The sequence below is a fragment of the Tamandua tetradactyla genome, chromosome 7 (assembly GCF_023851605.1).
Source record: "Tamandua tetradactyla isolate mTamTet1 chromosome 7, mTamTet1.pri, whole genome shotgun sequence".
Lineage (NCBI taxonomy): Eukaryota > Metazoa > Chordata > Mammalia > Pilosa > Myrmecophagidae > Tamandua > Tamandua tetradactyla.
This window is the reverse complement of record NC_135333.1, coordinates 20,972,688-20,995,819: the sequence shown is the minus strand read 5'-3', so window position 1 is coordinate 20,995,819 and position 23,132 is coordinate 20,972,688. Positions and strand designations below refer to the sequence as shown.

General features: G+C 47.2%; 1 protein-coding gene and 1 pseudogene across 1 annotated transcript in view; both read left to right on the top strand.

Moving 5' to 3' along the window:
* Window positions 1-2,891: 2,891 nt before the first annotated feature.
* Window positions 2,892-23,132, top strand: part of EPHX1 (epoxide hydrolase 1) — a 47,691-nt gene continuing 27,450 nt past the window's right edge. The window contains exon 1 of the mRNA XM_077168585.1: window positions 2,892-3,024. The gene's annotated coding sequence lies outside the window, so the exon portion shown is untranslated. The remainder of the gene's footprint in view (window positions 3,025-23,132) is intronic.
* On the top strand, window positions 10,960-19,134 carry LOC143690380 (high mobility group protein B1 pseudogene; annotated as a pseudogene).

Below are 23,132 nucleotides of genomic sequence, written 5' to 3'. Positions count from 1 at the left end.
GAGATTTTGTTGGTTTGCCCAGAGTAATGCCCTGATAAATCCCAGAGTTATTTAAACAAGTTTCCTCATGATCAGATTCATATTGTGTATTTTTTTGGCATGAAGAATGTTCCCTTCTCAGTGCATCAGGAGGCACTGAGCTACAATTTTTATCCAGGAGTGTCCCACATACACAGTATTTTTCATTGTACCTGATATACCTGGAAACTTTCCAGAAGTTCATAGGGTGGCACAGTCTTTGTTCTGAATTTTCAAATTATGATTCATTCAAGAGATCACATGATATCCATTTTTTTGCTCAATAAATCTCTCAACGGTTTTGGCCAAAAGCAGTAAAAATCTGAGTGTTTATGCTTGCCCTGCTGAGGTGGACTCTGTGACTTATTAATTTATTGACTGCCTGTATGTGTATTATACTTTGAACTATCCTGCACTATCTTAAGTTTGCTATTCTAATATTGGGTAAATGATCTAACCAAAGAGAATGATATTAGGATACAGGAGTGAGGAATGAGGTTATCATCACACTGCAATTTTTTTGGGGGGTGGGGAGGGTGCATGGTCCAGGAATCGAACCCGGGTGTCTGGCATGAAAGGAAGCATTCTACCACTAAACCACTGTGCACCGTGCAATTTTTTTTAATAACAATTTTATTGAGATATAATTCACAGAACCATAAAACTCACCCTTTTAAAGTGAACAATTTAGTGGGGTTAGTGTAGCCGCAGTGATGCAACCATTACCAATATCTAATTTTAGAACAATGTTAAGGGTATTAAATTGGAATCCCTGGTGAAGTGGCCAGAGGCAGGACTTCTGTTTAAATTATTTGGATGGAGTGGGGGAATCTGACAGATGGCAGGGTAAGTAGATATTCCAGAGACCAGAGGGGCAGGAGTAGGCTTTTGCAAGGAGTGTAGAACTAAAGGTCAGGAAGCTTCCATGTTGGGAGGAGGGTGTCCTGAGGAGGCCTGGCAGGTAGGACAGAGTGGGGTATGTTTGCTGGACAGTGACAGCCTGTCTCAGCTGAAATGGAGAGTTATGGGGCCAGAAAGAGAACAGTTGGAGAGATCCCAGGTGGCCAAGGGACTGAACCATATCCCAAAATTGTGTGCAGCGTCCTTGGCACACGAAAGTGGCACAGGAGCAACCCTGGCCTACTCAGGGTGGCAGTCAGGAGGTGAACTCCTGGCAGCAGACTCTGCACATGGCCTCCTTACTGTGTCCATCCCCTGAGATCTTGAGGATACACGCTTGATTAACCAGTTACAATCTGTGCACGAGAAGAGGTGTTGGCAGGGGTTTAAGGCGGACCAGTGGTGACTGAGGTGATAGGACACATCTCCTAAGGCATGAGGAACTGGGACTTGATGCTGTTGCAGAAGCCATAGGAGCCCCCCCAGTCCACCGGACCTGGGTGCGAGATCCCACACGCTCAGCGGTTACTCTCCAGACAGCAGGCTCAGTACTGCGCATCGCATTGGCCTCGCCACCCAGGCCCCTTGGAGGGAGTCCTACCTCCATCTCCACCAGTGCTTCTCAGGCTATCTGTGGTGAAAACAATTTGTTTTTACATTTCCCCATCTGTCATGGGCCAGTATGTTTGTAAAACGCAGTAATAATGCACTGATAGAAAAATGAAATTAAAAAGACATACACAGAGTGAAATGAGACAACATACAGTGTCAATGGCTGAGAGATTCCAGAGTCAAGAGGTTATCTTGGAGGTTATTCTTATGCATCAAGTAGATATCATCTTGTTATTCAAGATGTAATGGAGAGGCTGGAGGGAACTGCCTGAAAATGTGGTAGCCACATTTCTTGAAGATGATTGTGTAATGATAAAGCTTTCACAGTGTGACTGTGTAATTGTGAGAACCTTGTGTCTGATGCTCCTTTTATCTACCTTATTAACAGATGAGTAAAATGTATGGAATAAAGATGAATAATAGGGGGAACAAATGTTAAAATAAATTTAGTTTGAAATGCTAGTGATCAATGAAAGGGAGGGGTAAGGGGTATGGTATGTATGAATTTTTTTCTGTTTTCTTTTTATTTCTTTTTCTGAATAGATGCAAATGTTCCAAGAAATGATCTTGATGATGAATATGCAACTATGTGATGATATTGTGAATTACTGATTATATATGTAGAATGGAATGATCAAAAGGTGAGAATGTTTGTGTTTGGTGCTTTTTGGTATTTTAAAAAAATTAATTAATTAATTAAAAAGAAAAACAAAAAACAAAAAACAAAAAAAACAGACTGAAAAAAAAAAAAGACACAGATAAGTTAGCAGGGGATGGAGTGGAGATAAGTTGGCGCTTCAAATGTGTAGTGTTCCTCTCTGGAATGATGGAAATGTTTCGGTGATGGACGGTGGTGACAGCAAAGCATCGTGAACACAATTAACAGCCCTGAAAATATGCATGTGACTCTGATTCAAAAGGGAAATATTAGATTATATATAATGGTAACAATAAAAGTTGGGGTTTTTTTTTAATCCATGGAACTACATTATACAGTGACCCCTAAATTAAGCCATGGACTTTATTTAGTAGTACAAGTATGTATTTTAAAAGTGCTACCATCAGTTGTAACAAATATTGCACACCGGTGCGAGGTTTTGGTGGGAAAGCGTGTGGGATTCTTGTATTTTCTGCATGATTGCTCTGTAAACCCACAACTTCTCTAAGAAAGAAAAAAACAACAACGCCATATAACATGCAGGCTTGGGTTTCTGTTGTTGTAGACTCAAATGTCAAAGCGGCTGCAGCGGATGTATAATGCTCACGCTCGCCCACACGCGGGCTCTGTGGCTCTCCGGTCCTCGGACGCCTCTGGGCGGCTCTTCTCCCCAGTGGGGGCGGAGCTGGGGCGGGTCATAAAGCCTCTCTGGGGCCCTCGAAGGTGGAGCCAAGGGCCAGGGCGGCCTTGCGGACACCGACGTGCGGAGGGGAGCGGACGGAGGCAGTGCTCGGGCCGGGCGTGCAGTGTCCACCGCTGACGGGATCCCGCGCCAGGTACCCGCGGCGGGGCCGAGGGTGGGGCCAGGGGACGTGGCCGGGCCTGTCCGGCAGCGCAGGCTCCAAGGATTTGCAGACCCCCGACACAGTCGGCCCTCCCCACCCCCCACCCCCGCTCCTTGCTTCCCCTGCTCCACCCCCAGACCAACAACCCTGGAGACCGGCCATGGCGGCCCAGGCCTCCGGGGACTTTGCGGGGCACCAAGGGGATGTGGCCCGGCTCAGCAGTGGAGTCTAGGGCCGGACCCGCTGGACAGTGCCGCCGCCCCCAGTTCCGTCCCTTCCCGAAAAGCCAACTCACTGAGGAGCTTCAACCTCTGGGCAGCGCGCTTCTCCGGCCCCCCGAAACCTTGAGGGTCGAAGGGTCTACGGCAATGTTAGGTTCCTAATTTTGAGTTATTTCCTGGAAGCTGGTGACTGCCCGCCTCCGCTCCCGGCTGTGGTGTAAACTCAGCCCCGGGGCACCTGCGCCCTGCGCGACCCGGACGCCCCTTCCTCTCGCCCTGCCGTTGGCGAGCGCGGCCTTGGCCGGGATTTGCAGCGGCTGCAGAGAACCGCGAGGATACAGATCTGTGCCGCTCGGCGCCACTCCACAGCCTCTGAATTCAACACGACTTAAAGTTTCTCAGGAAATCGCAGCAACAGGAAGTAACAGTGTTACTTTCTCCAGCCTGGGGGGCTGGTGATGGCCTGCGCCGTAGGTCCGTGGAGGCTTAGAAACTAAGCTCCTGCTGCTTTTCCTCCCCTTCCTACCCCCCGCTCCCCAATTCTAGGAAGGGATCTTCCACGAGAAAGAACTGCTCAGCAAGGAGCTGGCATGAGCACGCCACCCTCTAACCCGCGCTCTCTGCGTGACTTGCCTACCGCTTAGCTCTGCTTTGTGCGCATTTCTGACGGGCTCACCAGGGAGACATGCCTGTGGGAACAACTGAAAGGGAGCTCCTGGGGTAGAGGGGTCTGTAGGGACACGGAGGAAGGGGAGTGCGGCCCTGCCCCTCCCCACTGACACTGAGTCCAACATGCCCAGCCTTGGTCACCCAGCACCTCATCTTCTAGGCCCTGGCAGGTGGGAGAGTGTGCTTCCCAGAGTCCATTCCTCACTCTGGAGCTGAGAGACTCAAAGGCACTGAGTGCAGCTGAGCTTACAGAGTGAAGAAGGGCTAAGAAGGGACTGGTCACTATTGCTGAAGAAATTGCTCAGCCTGCTCGGGACTAGAGTGGGTGCAGCTAGGGTAGGAGTTGGTGATTTGAGGGGCCTCTAGGATCTGATGCTTCAAACCCACCTCTGGTGGCACCCTGACTGCCACCACTAGCCGTCCGTTGCTTTGAGAGGTAATGCAAGTGAAGGGGAAAGAGAACTGGCCCAGAACAAAGAACATCATGTCTCAGCTCTGCTAATCCCCAGAACTCAGCTTTCTCATGTAGAAAGTGAGGATTTGGAGCTAGATAAGCTGCAAAACTCCTTGCAGCCGTAAGATGTAACGATTCTGTGGTAAGGAGACCAGGAAAGGAAAAGTGTAGATGGGGAGCCTGAGTTATGCTAGGGCCTCAGTACTCCCTGCAGCCTCTACTGGGTCCGTGAGGATAGCTGCGGGCGGGGGAGGGACGGCCTTGGCCCCAGGGTCAGAGCCTCAGGCAGAAGACAAGGTCCCCGTTGGGAGAGGCAACAGGGTCACTGCTCTGCTAGCCTCCTGGGGTCACCCATGGGTGGTCTGTGGGTGGTTCCTGGCCCCGGCCCTGCAGGTAAGGGGGGCACTGGGTATGGGGAGATGTAGCAGGGAGAAGGTGCCCCAGCAGTTCCCCCAAGAAAGAACCAAAGCTTTGCCAAGGATCCAGCCACCCGCCCTCCGGAGGGAGGAGGAGCTGGAGGCACTGGCAAAGAGCTCCCTCTTGCCAAAGAGAACTACGAGCCCATTCTTGTTATATAATCGGCACACAATTGTACAAACCGAAGGTCTCAGCTGAAGCAAGTTCTTTTGAGGTCAGGGTTTGCTTACTTTCCTAAACGAGGGTCGTAGTTCATCCCTGCTCACTGCGGGGCAACTGCTTTAACTCTGACAGTGTAGCCTTCAGAATTCCTCCTGGGGTCAGGCAGTGGAAGGGACCCCAGTGGCGGGTGGGCGGCACTGCGCTCCACAGGACGCTGCAAAGCCAACCCTGTGGGGCGCTCTGAGTGCTCACGTGAGCAAAACTGCTGCTGTTTCTATAAGGGGCCTCAAGGACCTTCTAGAAAATTCTCTAGTGAAACACAAACTGGGCCTACGATCCCTGTCCTGGCCCGGAGTAGGAGTTGTTGCTTCTGGGAAGACGGGGATTGGCTGACCGAACGCGAACGTCTACTTGGCACTAACTAGTGGATTAACTTGAGCAAACTACTTACCCTCTCTGAAGTTCGTTTGTACATCATTTAAAATAGGGAAAATGGCCCTTTACCTCTCGGGTGATTGCGTAAGGTGATGTGTTTAGAGAGGCTTCCTGCCATTGCCACACTCCAGGACATCCCTGGGCTTCCTCCAGAAGCTGTGGGCATCCAGACCTAGGGCCAGTGGCCTGTGGGGCTGGAGAGTGGCCTGCCCGGGCTGTGTGCCAGTGCCGCCTGGCAGTGGCCTGCACCAAAAGTCCATGGAGGATGCGGAAGCTGATGACAGGGGCAGGGGACCGTGTGTCTCCCCAGAGCAACAGAGCCTTGTGCCGGTCCGGGAGGGGGCAGCAGCAGCTGTCACCCACACCCCTTGGCCAGCCTTTCTCATGGCTGCAGCTCAGCCTGAGGACGCGGCCCCTCCTGGGCACTGAGCACCTTTGCTGGCTCGAGGGGTGACTTTTTGGTCACACGAACTGGAGCTCTATTCCCATTAGGACCGGAGAGACTTGCACCTTTGGAAAGTAAGATGACTACTTTGGTTTCAGTACTAAGCTCCTAGACTGCCTCTTCAGATACAGTTAGCCCCTGTGATAATAAGGGCAGTGCAGGGAAGTTGGACCCACTTATCTACTCTGGAAAGAAATGGATGTATTTTTGTGCTCTCGGTTCTTTCGCCTATGACAGGACTCGCCAGGTAGAATAAGTGGCTGCTCGGAGGAGGCAGGGGCAGGCCCAGTGTCCCTGGAAGGCGGCTCCAGCCCCCACCCGGTGTCTGCTTCCAGGCCTGTCTGCTCGCTGTCCTCAGGGGCACAGTGACGCTGTGCTAAGATCGAGCATCCTCATTTCAGCAGGCGCCCCAGCCTTTCTTTTTACTGAACTCCAGAAGTAGTTTTAGCCTTTTATGACTTTTGTGCTTCTTGTTGTAACCTAGACATTGCCACATGGAAACTCAATACCCACCAGATGCCAACAACCCAGAACACGCCTCAGAACTGGCCCTCACGGAGCCAGGCTGCCCTCTCCCTGCCCACCTGGACAAAAGAGCTCACTCAGGTCCCTCGGCGAGGCCCCGCCCAGTGCTGTCCTGTTACACAGGCTGTTGAGAAAGTTTCCAGGCCATGGAGCACATTGTTGAGAAAAAGCATTGAGACTAGGGGAGGAGAGGGATACGCAGAGTTGTACTTAATGTCACGGTGGAAGGAAAGCGAGCAGGTGTATTGTTTGCCCAACCCTATTATTCCCAGAAACAGGAGTCTGTCTCTACTCAGAGAATGCCAAGCACTGAAACTCCACGGAGCTAGTGCCTTTTCCACCTAGGTAGTGAACTGTACTCCGCTCGGAACTTTAGTCTGGTAATTTAGAACCAATGGAAACCCAAGAGCTCTTATTTAATTGGTAGAACATGAGACAGAACAGAACAAATGAACCTCCCCAAGGGTGATTGCGGGGGAACCCACAATCCGGGGAGAATCTGTTGCCCTCTCCCCAGAGGCCCCCTTGGTTATGTAATATGAAGCCTGCATGGACGGTTCATGGGAGAGTCCACCTGAACGTAGCCCCCCTTTCTGCAAGTGTTGGGGCCAAGCAGCCTGTGCCCGGGCCCCCCTCCCACCCATCCACACCCCTTGGCTCAGAGCTGGGAGCCCCTGAGCAGAACCCCACAAGAAGGTTCCCCCTCACCCGTGTTTTTACTTCTGTTTTACTGCCCTTGGTTTTTGCCTAAAAACTACATTTTTCCCTTTCCCTTGTTTGACTGCTGGCTATAGCTGCTTGTCTCTCAGGACATGACTGGCAGGGAGTGAAACGAGACTCTTGGCCTGTGCCTTGTGTCCCCCTAGCCCAGCTTGCTCTCAGCGTCCCCCCTCCCAGGGCTGCTACGCCCACCGCGGAGTTCAAGGAAAGTTCAAGGACTGGCCACCAGCTGAGCTCAGCAGATCTCAGAGGGACGCTCCCTGAGGGAAACTGGCCTGGCTTTGAGGGAGGGTAGTGTCCCGGCTTGGCTGGCATACCTGCCCAATCCCACGTCTGTGTTCAGCAAGCTCCTGAGTCTGTACTCCACCATTTGCAATCCCCAAACTTGGTATCTGGAACACAGGCTTGCCAGTCTTCTTGTCATAACACCACATGCCACCTTCAACCCTTTTCTTGCACTGTTCTATCTGTCCCTACAAACGAGGCTGAGAAGTAGGTTGTATCTTATTCCACAGGAAGGATTCAGCCATCTTTCTGTTCTAGAGTTATGATAATTTTTATATTATCTATATTATATTATATTATTAGCTAGCATTCCAAGAAAAATTTTTAATTCATCCGTTCATTCAACAGATAGTTGCAGAGTATCTGATCAATGCCAGGCAGTGGGGATAGAGGGGAGCAAAGACAGACCTGGCCTCTGCCTGCGAGGAGCTCACTGCTGCTGCAGTGGGGAAGACTGACAGTGGGCACACGCAGACAAATGTGACAGTGACAGGCACTGAGAATGAGGATGCACTGTGCTGAGATAGGTCTGGAAAGGTTGCCCAGAGAGGGTCACTTGATCCGAACCTGAAGGATGAATAGAAGTTAAGGAGGTGAATAGGGGAGGGAACAGCATTCCAGATAGGGGAACAGCATTCGCAAAGCCCTACGTAGGGGGAGAGCTGGATGAGTACAGGGGACTGAAAGAGAAGGTGGGGAGTAGAACCCAGGGAGTGGGGAGAGGTTTCCTCGTCTGTTTTCAGGGACAGAGGATCTGCCATGGGTGGCTTCAGGCTGCTCAGTGGTGCCTCGCATTTCTCTTGCAGGCTATGAGAAGTAGAGGGTAGGGGACTTCCGGAGTTTCCCTCCTAGGAAAAGAGAGAGCTGGCTAACATTTGAGGAAATTGGCTATGATCCTCTTACGGGTCTGGCTGGGGGGCTGCAGTCACCCCAGGAGCTGCCTACTTCCTTCACATTCTGGCGGAACCTGGGCACCCCTTCCCCAGAGGGTCGTAGCCGGTAGGGCAGCTTGTGTCCAGCTTCCAGCCTGGGACCCATTCACCAGCTCTGCGGGCAGGGGAGGTGCTGGGGTTCTCTGCCCTCTTTGCCTTTCTTCTTGACGCTGGAGAGAGCCTCAGTGCCCCCCACCCCAGCCCCAGGAGTTCTTTCCACAGCTGCTGACTGGGCCCCTGTGTCTGCCAGCGCTGGGCTTGTGCTGGCGTCACCCCATGTGTTGGGAGCTGGCCCAGCCTTCACAGGGCACATCCTCTCGAGCAGGGGCCCTACATGTGACACCCCGGACCAGCAGCTGCAGCAGCAGCATGGGAGCAGCTGTTAGGAATGCAGATTCCCTGGCCCCACCCCCGCCCCCCTGGATCTGAAACTCTGGATTGTAACAAAGCTTCCTGGGTGATCCCAGTGTACCCTGAAGTTGAGCCACTGGCCTGCAGCAGCGGTTCTCACCTGAGGGTGGCCCCTACACACCCAGGAGACACTCAGTTTGGAGACGTGTCTGTTCATCAAGTGAGGGGAGCTCCTGATGCCTCATGGGCAGAGGCCAGGTTTGCTGTCCCACCACCCAACAGTGCACCTGGCTGCTCCACAAGGAGTTATCTTGTCTGAAATGTCAATAAGTGACAAGGTTGAGAAACCTGCTGTTCTAGTTTGCTAACTGCCAGAATACAATATACCAGAAACAGAATGGCTTTTAAAAGGGGGAATTTACTAAGTTATAAATGGACAGTTTTTGGATGGTGGAAATGTCCCAATTAAAGCAAGTCTATAGAAATGACCAATCTAAGGCATCCAGCGAAGGATACCTTGGTTCAAAAAGGCCAGTGAAATTCAGGGTTTCTCTCTCATCTGCAAGGGTGCATGGCTAACATGGCATCATCTGTTAGCTTCCTCTCCAGTTCCTGGTAGGTGTTTTCCTTCTTCATCTCCAAAAGTCTCTGGCTGGTGGACTCTGCTTTGTGGTTCTGCGGTATTCTCTGCTCTCTCAGAATCTCCAAAGGTCACTGGATGGCTCCAAAACATGTCTCCTCTTTTATAGGATCCCAGTAAAGTAATCAAGACCCACGAGGAATGGGTGGAGACATGTCTCCACCTAATCAAGTTTAATACCCAAATCTGATTGAGTCACATCTCCATGGAGATAATCTAATTAAAGTTTCCGCCATACAGTACTGGGATTAGAAAAAACGCTGTCTTTTCAAAATGGGATTAGGATTAAAACATGGCATTTCTAGGGTATGTAAACCCTTTCAAACCAGTGCAGCTGCTCTAGAGCAAGTACCGCCAAGGGCAGGGATGCAGTAAATCTCCTTCCGTCCAGATGTGCCACTCCCTGGCCGCATGACCTGGGACAAGTCACTTCCCCCTCTGGCCTCAATTTCCCCAGCTGTGAAGTGAGGTAGTGGGACTCAAGGCTGCTGCGTTCCTATCAAGCCTTGCAGTCCAGTAGCTCTGACCCATCAGCTGGTCGGCCCCATGGAGGTGGGGCTGATATGACCTTTTCTCCCTCTTGGCTTCCAGGTGGCCACAGGAGAGGCCTTTGTGGGTGGGGGGAGGCAGCAATGCCGTCTCCTGGTGCCACCCCCTCCCCAGCCCAGGAATGCTGTTGCTGACAGTACAGCTGGGCTTGGGTTTCCCCCATTGTGGGGAGTGTTTTCTCCCACTGTTCCAAGCCCCAGGAGCCCACCCTGGGAGGAATGAGAGAGAGTGGACCGCTGGCTCCACACCTTGTCCGCCTTGTCCAGTGAGCTGGCCAGACACAGGTGCGCCCACATTGTTGAGCCTCAAACCATCACTTTCCTCATACTCCAAATCAAGCAGCAGCTCCTGAGCAGCCTTGGTGAGGGAGCTCCAGAGGACACCGGGATGCCGCAGCCTTCTTCGATGGGCAAAGCCCAAGACCTTCCGAGCCCTGGGCGGTGATTGTGACAACAGTCCTATCTGGCAGGAGTGGATGGTGTAGATGAGTTAAGCAGATGGTACAGGTGGGGCTTGAACTCCCGACTGGTCCGACCCCAAGGCCCTACCTCTTTGCAGGGTACAAGCCAGGTGACCCACCTCCTTCTCCACTGAGCCTCCATTCTTCTTGTGGCTAGGAAAAGGAAAGGTTTATTGTTATCATTTTGGAGAAAAGATGCACAGGCCTGGGAGACAGGCTCAGGCACAAGGCTCCTAGGCAATCCTGGCTGTGAGCTCTTGTGGCCCAGAGAGCAGGTATGGGGGCTTCAGGCTAAAGGGAGCATCAAGGGGAGATGGGATGGGGTAGCAGGTGCAACGTGCCAAATGACAGTTGGGAAATTAAGTCTTTGACTACAAATTCTAATTCTCACAATTGCTGTGTGATTTGGGAAAAGGTTCTTCCCTACCTTGATTCTTAACCTTAAATAAGTGAAAAGGAAAATCAAGTCGATGCATTTAGTCAATATTGCCCCTCACCCTGAATTCCCTTCATTTAGATGGGACTCCCAGGACTGATCAGTTCCACGTTTTGTCTCTGGGGCCAGCATGGGGCCGTCCATGAAGTACAGGGGACGTGAACCCGCTGAACACATGTCATATCAGCTGAGTCAGGAGACTGCAGAATGGCTCCCAGGCCAAGGATGCATATGGCTGTGCTGAGAGGGCAGGTGGGGCAGGGAGGCCAGCTCCTGCAAGTCACCAAGGAGGTGATCCAGCCCATAACAGATGAGCATGAGTCGGGTGACTTGAAATAGCAATTTATTCTCTCACGGTTCTAGAAGCCAGAAGTCCAAAACCACGGTGTCGGTGGAGTTGGTTCCTTTTGGAAGTGCTGAGGGAGATTCTGCTCCGTGTTTCCCTCCTGGCTTCTGGAGGTTGCTGGTGACCCTTGGCATGTCTTGGTTTGTGGCTGCGCCATCCAGTCTCTGCCTCCATTGTCTCATGGTCTTTTCCCCTCTGTCTCTTTGACTCCTAATCTCTGTTTATAAAGACACCAGTTATTGGATTAGCTCACTAATCCAGTGAGCTCATCTTGACTTAACCAATGTTTTCTGTAAAGACCCTATTTCCAAATAAGATCACATTTGCAGATGGGTAACTGGGGATTAGGACTTGAACATGTCTTTTTGGGAGACACAAATTCAACCCAGAACATCAGGTAAGCAGGACAGTTTGTAAAGTTTGCTTGGGAGTTTGACCCTTTTTATTGTGAACTATGCTTTAGCTCCCTGCTTTAGTTTCTTGGCTGCTAAAACAAATACCATGCAATGGGGTGGTTTAAACAACAGGAATTTTTGGTTCACAGTTTGAGGGTAGGAGAAGTTCAAGATCAAGGTGCCATCAAGATAATGCTTTCTCCCAGAAGACTCTGGCATTTTGGTGCTGGCTACCAGCCATCTTGACTCTTCTGTCACATGGCAACACATGTGATGGCCTCTTCTGGCTTCTCCCCATGGCTTTCTCTCCCTCTGTCTGAATTTCATTCTGCTTATAAAGGTCTCCAGTAGTAGGATTAAGACCCATCCTGACTCATTTTGGCCTCACCTTAACTAAAGTAACCTCATCAAAAGGTCCTGTTTACAATGGGTTCACACCCACAAGAATGGATTAAGATTGAGAACATGTTTTCTCTGGACTACACAGCTACAACCCACCATCCTCCCTTTACAACCTCATACAAAATTCACTTTTGCTTCCACCATATACACTATTTGCACAAATGTCAACTGAGGGCCGCACTCTGCCAGGCTTTATACTGGGTGCTGGGTGAGGGCAGGGTCCAGCGCTGACTTAGCGCCTCCCTCCTGAGCTGGTGGCTTGTTGTGGTGCAGCCTGCTCCGCCTTGTGAGCTGTGCACATCTGCTCTGTGTACTGCTAGGGCCTGCTCTGCCCTCTGCCTGCATTCTGCCTCTGCCCTCCCCCACATGCTCCTCCCTCCTGCCCCATACTCCCTGAGCTTAGCCTGACTTCAGATAACACAAAGATAATAGTTAACTCTTCTCCATTCTCTGAAAGGCTAGAATTTCTCAGCAGGAAGAGGATCTCTCTCTGGAAATGGAGGAAACCTGTAGAAGTTTTCTTTTCTGAGCTCCTTAAAATAGGAGGGGACTCCTCACCAATTATTCTTCACCTTGTTTTCATATAGGAGGGCTGGTACCAGCCACCCATCCAATTAACAGTAATTGGACCAGGTCCTGTTGGTGGGAGATAAAATCAGGCCTGGCATAGAACACACACCAACGAACCTCATGCCACATCTCTAACTGCAATGGCAGAAGCCTGCTCTGTGGCACATCTTAGATTTTCACTAAAGATTGGGTGAATGGGACTTGTGCCACTTCTGAGTCTCACGGCTCAAAGAGGGAGATAAGTCCAAGGCTAACCATGTTGGAAGTCTAAGGGTTGGACACACTGCAGTAAGTATGTGGCTTGTGATCAAATAAGTACACCAGTCACCTAAGCAATGGTGCTAGAGGTTTCCTCTCCTGAAACCCGCCCTGGTAATCTGGATGTGCGGTGATGAGAGCTCTGGGCCAGGAGAGGGGACTGTGCATGGAGGGGCTGAATCGAGTGGCATCGGGATTTGGTGATTGACTGGTACAAAGGAAGTATCAGGGATGGCACCAGGGACTGAGTACTGGAACTGGGAGGTCTGGGAGCTCTCTGACAGAAGCTGAGATGAACAAGCCAATTTCCTGATGAGATTTCTGCTGAGCTGCAGAGGGAGGAGGGAGCCAGGGCCTAGGCTGACTCTCTGGAAGCTCCATGTCTGGACAGCTCTGGACAAATATCTTGGGGAATGGTTCCCAAGTCGCCCAATTCTCAGCTTAGAGGGGCAGCTTTTAGCAGAACTAAACTGCAGGATCCTGAGCACGTAACGTGTGGAGGACAGAACCCACTGAGAATAGGGGCACCCACAGGATGGGTTCCTAGTCAAGGAGCCAAGGCCTGACCTCAGACACAAAGCTTTTTCACTGGACTGGGTCCTAACTGCACCATCTCCAGCAGACTCTTCCCCCTCTGGTATGAGGAGAGTTGTTGTAAGAAGGTAGGTTTCTGATATTCTTGCAAGCATTGGGGACAACCAAATCAATAGGCCGAGCCCTCATTCTTGGGGTTTGCCCCTATGAAACCTATTCCTATGAAGAATAAGCTAAGCCTACTTATAATTATCCTTAAGAGTCACCTCCAGAGAACCTCTTTTGTTGCTCAGATGTGGCTTCTCTCTTGAAGTCAACACAGCAAGTAAACTCATTGCCCTCCCTCCTATGTGGGACATGACTCCCAAGGGTGCAACTTTTCCTGATAATGTGGGACAGGGCTTCAGGGATGAGCCAGGACCCAGCATCGTGGGACTGAGAAAGGCTTCTTGACCAAAAGAAGAAAGAGACAAAGCAAAGTTGCAGTGGCTGAGAAATTTCAAACACAGTTGAGAGGTTATCCGGGAGGTTACTCTTATGCATGACATAGATATCCCTTTTAAGTTTATGGTGTGTTGGAGTGGCTGAAGGGGAAGTACCTGAAACTGTTGAACTGTGTTCCAGGTGCCTTGTTTCTTGAAGACAATTGTATAACTATATAGCTTTTACAGTGTGACTGTGTGATTGTGAAAACCTTGTGTCTCATGCTCCTTTTATCCAGGATATGAACAGATGAGTAAAAAAGTATGGATGAAAAATAAACAAATAATAGGGAGATAAGGCATAAAATAAATTGGGTAGATGGAAATACTAATGGTCAATGAGAGGGAGGTGTTGAGGTGTGTGATATGTATGAGTATTTTCTTTTTATTTCTTTTTCTGGAGTGATACAGATGTTAAAAAAAAAGAGATCATGGTGAAGAATACACAACTATATGATGATATTGTGAACCACTAATTGTACACCATGTATTGATCATAGGTGTGGGAAGATTTCTCAATAAAAATATTTTTAAAAAAATAAGAATGCAGGTTTCAACAGTCATTGCAGCATGTAGAGCTCTAAGAGACAGTGCCGGGCATGCGTGAGCCAGGAGACTGTGCCTCACAGACGAAAATAACTAGACATAGGCAAAGGAGACCCTAAAAACCCAAGAAGCAAAGTGTCATTGTGTGCATTCTTCCTGCAGACTTGCTGTGAGAAGCACAAGAAGAAGCACCCAAATGCTTTGGTCAGCTTTTCAGGGTTTTCTAAGAAGTGCTCAGACAGGTAGAAAACCATGCCTGGTAAAAAGAAAGGAACATTTGAAGACATGGCCAAGGCAGACAAGGCCCACTATGAAAGAGAAATGAAAACTTATATTCCTTCTAAAGGGGGAAATTAAAAAAGAAGTTCAAGGATCCCAGTGCATCCAAAAGGCCTCCTTCAGCCTTTTTCCTGCTTTGTTCTGGGAGTGAGCCCCAAATCAAAGGCAGGCCTCCTGGCCTACCCACTGGCCACACTGCAGAGAAACTGGGAGAGCTGTGGAATGGCACCACTGCAGGTGACAAGCAGCCTTGTGACGAAGATGGAGAAGTATGAGAAGGATGTTGCTGCATACCGAGCTAAAGGAAAGCCTCATGCGGCAAGAATGGTAGTTCTCAAAGCTGAGAAAAGCCAGAAAAAGGCGGAGGAGGAAGATGAAGATGATGAGGAAAGCAAAAAAGGCGAAGATGAAGGTGATGACGGTGAATAAGTTGGTTCTAGCAGAGTTTTTTTCTCTTGTCTATAAAAAAGTTAAGCCACCTTTGCATAATTCTCTCCTTCTAAAGAGAAATTTAAAATGTAAGGCTGTGTGAGATTTGTTTTTAAACTGCACAGCGTCGTCTTTCTGTATGGGTAACGTACTACCAGATGTGTCATTAGAGAGCCCTGGTCTAGTGATCTTTTCAGGGGCCATTACGCCTGCGTGGTGCAGTATGGGGGTTGTAAATTGGCATGGAAATCTGGAGTAGGTTCTTGTTGCTGCACAGCACAAATTAATTATAGATAGGGATAGTAGTTTTTTCATCTTCAGCTGTCTCTCATGCAACTTCTCCAGTTGTTGTTAAGCAAATACTACTCTGTAATTGCAAAAAAAAAAAAAAAAAGTTGCAGCTGTTTTGTTAACATTCTGAATGCTTCTGAATAAATATAATTTTTTTATTAGTATTGCTGTTCTTTTCACAGACTGAAATTATTCTTCTTGAATAGAAGCTGGTCTTTCACTTTTGTCATTTTGCATGATATTCTGACTGTTCATCTTTTTCTGTAGTTTGCTGATAAAAAATTTTGATCTGCACACTCATGGTGGGGGTGATAAAATTGAATTGTGACAGTTTTCATCCATAACTGATACTCAGAAATCTAGATCAGTTGATATCAAACTTTGCATAGCCCGGTTACCACTTTATAAAGTGAAGAGTAACCAGTCTGTTCACTGGGTGGGATTGTTAGAGTCAAACGTTCTGTAAGTCTGTCATTGAAGGACTAATAGAGAGAAAGATACATGCTAATCTTTGCATGAGGACGGTACAGTCCTTTTTTTTTTTAAGGACTCTGCAGTCTTTAACTCCTGTTACCACATAATGACAGTTATTTTTGCAGTTCCCATGTTAAAAATGTATCTCCAAAACCCCAAGCTTAGAGTACAAGAGTGCCATGTTAAACTTTGTTGACGTTAGACCCACCAAGAGATCTATGAAAGTGCTGGCCGTAAATGTCTTTCCAGTTTATCTAAATATGGACTGCTTAGGAACTTGAGATGCTCCATATAATTAAATATTTTTAATTGATTGTGCCAGCTTCTGAAAGGATGGGGTCACATTTAGTGTAGGGTATGTCTTCATGCATTTTGGTTTGCCCCTTTATGAATGAAATTAGACCCAAGGTAAAAAGACACTTGAACTTTGCATCTCAGGGCTAGTTATCCAATGTATTTGAATTTGATTTTTCTTAACAAAACTCAAACTCATCAATTATGGCCATTTTTTTTACATGCTTGGCTTCTTAGGGAACAATTTGACAACATTATGGGTTTTGAGATTATCATTCTCCTAAGGTGCCTGTGTGTCAAAATAGCATTCTTGTAATATAAAAGTTTTGTGATAGTGTACTGTTTCGTTATATTATATTGGCTTTTGTATTCTTTCCATTTGCATTGCTTATGTATAATTTCAGGAAGAATTCTGAATGCCTGAGTCCTGGATAATACTAATTAAGCCATAATTGCAGAGGTTTAAAAAAAAATGCAAGTTTCTTTGACCATAGATATTCTGTGGCTTACTTCCCTGAGAATTTGGAATATGAGGAGCTAGATAACAATGCTAAGCTAGTAGCTTCCTGGTATTGGGTGTGAGGGGACTAAGCTCCTCTTTCTTCCCCTTCTCAGAAAAAAGATACACAGGGATCGAAATACTGCTGTGATGGGTTTCCTAACCCTTGCCCCTGAGGTGAACTCCAGTGCCCAGCCCTAAGATCTGTTCCCTCACCCCTCATATATCCTGGTACGGGCCCTTCTCAGAGGGAGTGACAGAGCAAGGTGCTGGGCCAGGGAGGCTCCGAGCCTTCTCCTGAGCCTACCACTCAGAGAAGTCACCCCCCCCTCCCAGAAGACAGGAAGTCAAGAGCAGGTGGGCGAGCAAAAAGCCCCTCACTGAGCGTGAGGCCTCAGAAATGCACTCAGAAAAGCCACACCCATGGCTGGGCAGAAGTTTTCCAATTTGAATCATGAACTTCCTAGCTTAAGAGGCATTTGGTTTGTTAAAGCTGCTGGAATGCAATATGCCAGAAACAGAATGGCTTTTTTAAAGGGAATTTATTGTGGACTCTAAAGATACCTCTGATGAGGCTCTAAACAGAAATGAAGCATGTGTTTTTGCAGACTGGAAGGAAGGTGATCCTTTTTTAAAATGGCAGGTTATCAGGAAAAATTGACTAGTGGCTTTGGCTGGAAGACAGATTTTTAAAGCCATGAACTTGGATATTTAGCAGAAGAGATTTCCAAATTAAACGTGGAAAGTGCAGCCTGGTTTCTCCTCACAGCTTATAGTGAAATGTGACAGGAAAGAAGTAAACTAGGAACTGAACTCTTGGATACAAAGAAACCAGAAATTGATGTTCTGGAAAATTCTGGGCTTCCAGGAGGGGAGACCACAGAGAATAGTGCCCCACGTGAGGATTTGGCCAAATGTGGAACCAGCCAGCCACTTCACAGAAAGCCAAGATTGGACATGGAGTTATCCAGGAAGGATTTGTGGAAACACCTTATGTCTGATGGGCATGATCTGAGGCTACTGTATAGAAAGCCAACGAGAGTGTTGCAGAATCTGTATAAAGAGAACCACTGCCAGTTGGGACTGAGAGGGACAGAGAAGGGACACATTGGAAGAAAAGTAACTCCAGAGACCCCATGGTGGGGTCTGAAGTCAAGAAGCCTTGGGCCAGGAGAACGGACCTACCCAAGCACAGGGAGAGGATGAGTTTGCCCCGAAGGCAGAGGATGGGCCTTCCACCTTGTTTCAGTGGAACAGTCATGCCGCCTCAGGCCTTGGAGAGGGTGAAGCATTTGGGTTTGGGGAGAGCCTGGCTGCCACCACATGGTGGGTTGAGCATATGCCCCAGAGATGGCAGAGAGCCTGGGTGCAACCCTGATGCTTGGAGAGGGTGGAGCCGAGAAAACAGTATCTCCCCAATGTCCCCCAAGATTGCGTTTAGAGAGAGGCAGGCCTCTGCATAGGCCCTTGGAAGGGGAGGGACTGCCGCTTTCTAAAGCCTTGAAGATAAATGACTCAGACTTTGAAGTCTAATGGATTTTGCCTTTTGGGTTTTTGAAACTGCATGGGTCCTGTCACCCCTGCGCTCCTTCCTCCTCTATGGATATGGGTATACGTATCCCATGACTGTTTCTCCTTTGTATGTTGGCTGCAGATAACTTGTTCTGAGTTTCACAGGTCCAGAACCAGAGGAAAATTTTGACTTAGAACAGACCATGCCTGTAACTAACTTTGATAGAAATTTGTACTGTTTCTAACTTTATATTTCATTTGTATTGCTACTGAAATGGTTTAAGGATTTCTGATATTGTGATGGAATTAATGTGTTTTATGTATGGGACAAACATGTCTTTTTTAGGTCCAGAGGGTGGAATGTGCTGGTTTGAAAGGATGTATGTACCCTAGGAAAGCCATATTTTTGTAAAGGCAGCCATAATCCCTATTCAGCACTATATGTTTGAAACTTTAATTAGATCATCTCCCTGGAGATGGGATTCAATCAAAAGTGGTTGTTGGGCGGGCAATGGTGATGCAGGGGCAGAGTTCTCGCCTGCCATGCCGGAGACCCAGGTTTGATTCCTGGTGCCTGCTCATGCAAAAAAAAAAAAAGGGTGGTTGTTAAACTGGATTAGGTGGAGATGTGTCTCCAACCCATTCTAGGTGGGTCTTGGTTGGTTTTACTAGAATCCTTTCAAAGAAGAAGCACTTTGGAAAAAGCTAGAAAACTAAAAGAGAAAAAGCCATGAGATTCTGAGAGAACAGAGAATGGCATAGCTACGAGAAGCAAAGAGTTCACCAGCCAGTGACCTTTGGAAATGAAGAAGGAAAATGCCTCCCGGGGAGCTTCACGAAAAGAAACCAAGAGAGAAAGCTAGCAGATGATGCTGTATTTGCCACATACCTTTCCAGATGAGAGGGAAACCCTGACCATTTTGCCATGTGCCTTTCCAGATGAGAGAACAACCTTGAACTTTAGCAGCTGTTCTAGTTTGCTAGCTGCCAAAATGCTATATACCAGAAACAGAACGGCTTTTAAAAAGGGGAATTTAATAAGTTGCTAGTTTGCAGTTCCAAGGCTGAGAAAATGTCCTAATTAAAACAAGTCTAGGGTGGGCCGCGGTGGCTCAGCGGGCAAAGTGCTTGCCTGCTATGCCGGAGGACCTCGGTTCGATTCCCGGCCCCAGCCCATGTAACAAATACGGAGAAACAGAATACAATAAAACAAGAAAATGTTTAAAGATGTTTCCCTTTCTTCCTTCCTTCCTTCCTTCTATCCTTCCTTCCTTCTCTCTGTCTTTCCTTTAAAAAAAAAAAAAAAAAAAAAAAAAACAAGTCTATAGAAATGTCCAATCAAAGGTATCCAGGGAAAGATACTTTGGTTCAAGAAGGACAATGAAGTTCAGGGTCTCTCTCTCATCCGAGGAGGCACATGACAAACACAGTCATGGTTTCTCTCTCATCTGGAAAAGCTCATGGTGAGCACAGCGTCATCTGTTAGCTTTCTTTCCTGGCTTCCTGTTTCATGACGCTTCCCGGGAGGCATTTTCCTTCATCTCCAAAACACTGGCTGATGGACTCTCTGCTTCATGGTACTGCAGCATTCTCTGCTCTCTCTGAATCTCTCATTTCCAAAATGTTTCCTCTTTTATAGGACTCCAGTAAACCAATCAAGACCCACTCAAATGGGTGGAGACATGTCATCACCTAATCCAGTTTAACAATTAACAATCACTCTTGATTGGGTTACATCATTAGGGAGATGAACTAATTACAGATTCAAACATATAGTATTGTATAGGGATTATTCTGCCTTTATGTGATGGATTTTGATTAAAACATGGCTTTTCAGGGCCGCAGTGGCTTAGCAGGTAAGAACGCTTGCCTGCCAAGCCCGAGGACTCGGGTTCGTTTCCCAGTGCCTGCCCATGTAAAAAAATAAAAATAATAAAACATGGCTTTTCAAGGGTACATACATTCTTTCAAACCAGCACAGCAGCCTTCTTAAGTCAAGGTATCTTTCCTTATATGCCTTAGTTTGGGCATTTCTATAGACTTGCTTTAATTGGGACATTTCCACAGCCTAAAAATAATTAACTTGCAATTTATTAAATTCCCCCTTTATAAAAGCCAAAAGAGGGGGGATTTATTAAGTTGCAAGTTTACAATTCTAAGGCTATAAAAAGTCCAAATTAAGGCTCCAACAAGATGTTACTTTCATTCAGGAAAGGCTGATGCCATCCAGAACATTTCTGTCAGCTGGAAAGACACTTGGCTACATCTGCTGGCTTTCTCTCCTCATTTCATAAAGCTTCTTCACAGGCATTTTCCTTCTGCATCTCCAAAGGTCTCTGATTGTGTGGGCTCTGTCAGCTCTGTGGGCTCTGAAGCTTTTTCCAAAATGATTCCATCTTAAAGGACTCTAGTAATCAACTCTACCGTGAATGGGTGGGTCATATATCCACGGAAACAACTTAATTGAAAAGATCCCACCCAAGGAGGCAGGGCAAGATGGTGGCATAGTGAGATGGGGAATTTAGTTCGTCCTCCAGAGCAGCTGGTAAGTAGCCAACAACAATACAGAACAACTGCTGGTGCCACATCAGTGACCAGACACGCAGCTTACACCAGTCTGGACCAGGTGGAACAGCTGAGACCCCACACAGAATTGTAAGTCCCCAAGCCGCAGAGGCTGGTGCCGCTCCCCCACAGGCATGGCAGGCTGGCTCCCCAAGGGGTAAAGAAACAGACTTTGCTAGCAACAAGGGTTTCGCTCAACCAAGCTCCAATAGCAGAATTAAGTAACAAATTCTGACTACTGAAAACAGGCCCCCAGCACAGGTAAATCTGGAATAAGCACTAAAGGAACTAGGAGTTTTGCCTGGCAGAGGGGGGGTAGGGTTGACAGAAAAAGAAGAAGAAAAAAAAAAGCAGAACAAAACCAGAGTCTTTTTTAATTGAACAGCACAAAATACTTGAAAAGGGCTGCACCCCAAGGAAAGAGGGCATACAGAGCCTGTGGATACATAGAGCCAGGTACCAACTTAAGCTCTTGATTGACAAACCCAAGGAGCAGGGGTCTGGCTCTGAAAAGGGTTTTTTTGCTTTTGCCTGTTTTTTTAATTATTACCTCAACAGTTCATTAGATAGAACTGGAAGCACTCTCAGCTCCAGCATTGCCCCAGGCAAGAGTCAAAATAAGCTTGTCTGAGAGGCAAAGTAATTAGTCAATTAAAAGGAGTTAAATCTCTAAAGCATGTATCTTCCCCAAGAAAAAAAGATAGGGACTAGCTCAAGTGGAATCCCTCCTTCAAGGAATTCAGGTCCCAAGGACTGGAAAACTGAAGGAATCAAAGCGATCCTATTACCTCCCCTCTGTCTCAACCATGCCCCAGGCAGGAAGAGGCTGCTGAAGTTGAAGGTACCACATCACTTTATGCTGGTGGGACCAACAGGCAGATAAGTGTCACATCCTTTGCAGGACAGGAAAAGTACAGAGTCTAAAGTCTTCATAGGAAAGTCTGTCAACCTGCTGGTTTTCACCTTAAGGAAAAACTGATGCTGGTGATCCTTTCCTCCAGAGACATGAGCCTGTCTAGTCTGGGAAAATCTGACTGGGATCTATAATATCTGAGGAGAACCTTCTCAGAAAGGGGGGTGAGGGCTTTATATGGGCAGGGCAAGAAACAGAAAAACAGGAACTGAAAAATTCTGATCAGTTAAACTGAACCTATGCTAGAGGTCTAGAATAAGTTGAACTGGATATCAGAGAACAGATAGAGAACAAAGCCATCCAGCGAGAAAACCATAGGTAAAGGAGTGAAAACAACCTCCATAATAAACTAATTAAGGAAATTAAATGCCTAGATGCCAGCAAAAAATAATGAGTCATGCTAGGAAAATCAAAGACAGGGCCCAGTCAAAGAAACAAACCAATTCAAATGAGATACAGGAGTCGAAACAACTAATTCAGGGTGTTGGAACAGACATAGAAAATCACATCAAAACTCAGATCAGTGAGTTGAGAAACGATATAAGGAAGACATTGGATGAACAAAAAGAAGAAATTGAAAGTTTGAAAGAACAAATCGCAGAACTTATGGGAATGAAAGACCCAATAGAATAGATGAAGGAAAAAACAACATTGGAAACCTACAACTATAGATTTGAGGAGGAAAAGAAAGAATTAGTGAACTAGAGGATTGGACATCTGAAATCTGACACACAAAAGAAAATATAAGGAAAAGAATGGAAAAATATGAGCATGGTTTCAGGAAATTGGATGACAACATGAAGCACACGAATATACATGTTGTGGGTGTCCCAGAAGGAGAAGAGAAGGGAAAAGGAAGAGAAAGACTAATGCAGGAAATAGTCACTGAAAACTTCCCATCTCTTATGAAAGACATAAAATTACAGGTCCAAGAAGTGCAGTGTACCCAGAACAGAATACATCCAAATAGACATACTTCAAGAAACATATTAATCAGATTGTCAAATGTCAAAGGCAAAGAGAATTTTGAAAGCAGCAAGAGAAAGCAAAAGGAAAGCTCGTTAAGACTATGTGTATATTTCTCAAAGGAAGCCATGGAGACAAGAAGGCAATGGTATGATATATTTAAGATTCTAAAAGAGAAAAACTGCCAACCAAGAATTCTATATCCGGCAAAATTGCCCTTCAAAAATGAGGGGGAAATTAAAACATTTTCAGACAAAAAATCACTGAGAGAATTTGTGACCAAAAGACCAACTCTGCAAGAAATACTAAAGGGAGCACTAGAGGCAGGTAGGAAAAGACAAGAGGGAGAGGTGTGGAGAAGAGTGTAGAAATGAAGACTATCAGTAAAGGTAAAAAGAAGAAAAATTAGATATGACATATAGAACCCAAAAGGCAAAATGGTAGAAGAAAGTACTGCCCTTACAGTAATAACACTAATGGATTAACCCTGCCAATCAAAAGACATAGACTGGCAGAATGGGTTAAAAAACAGAACCATCTATATACTGTCTACAGAAGATGCATTTTAGACACAAGGACAAACATAGGTTGAAAGTGAAAGGTTGGGAAAAGATACTTTATGCAAACAAGAATCAGAAAAGAT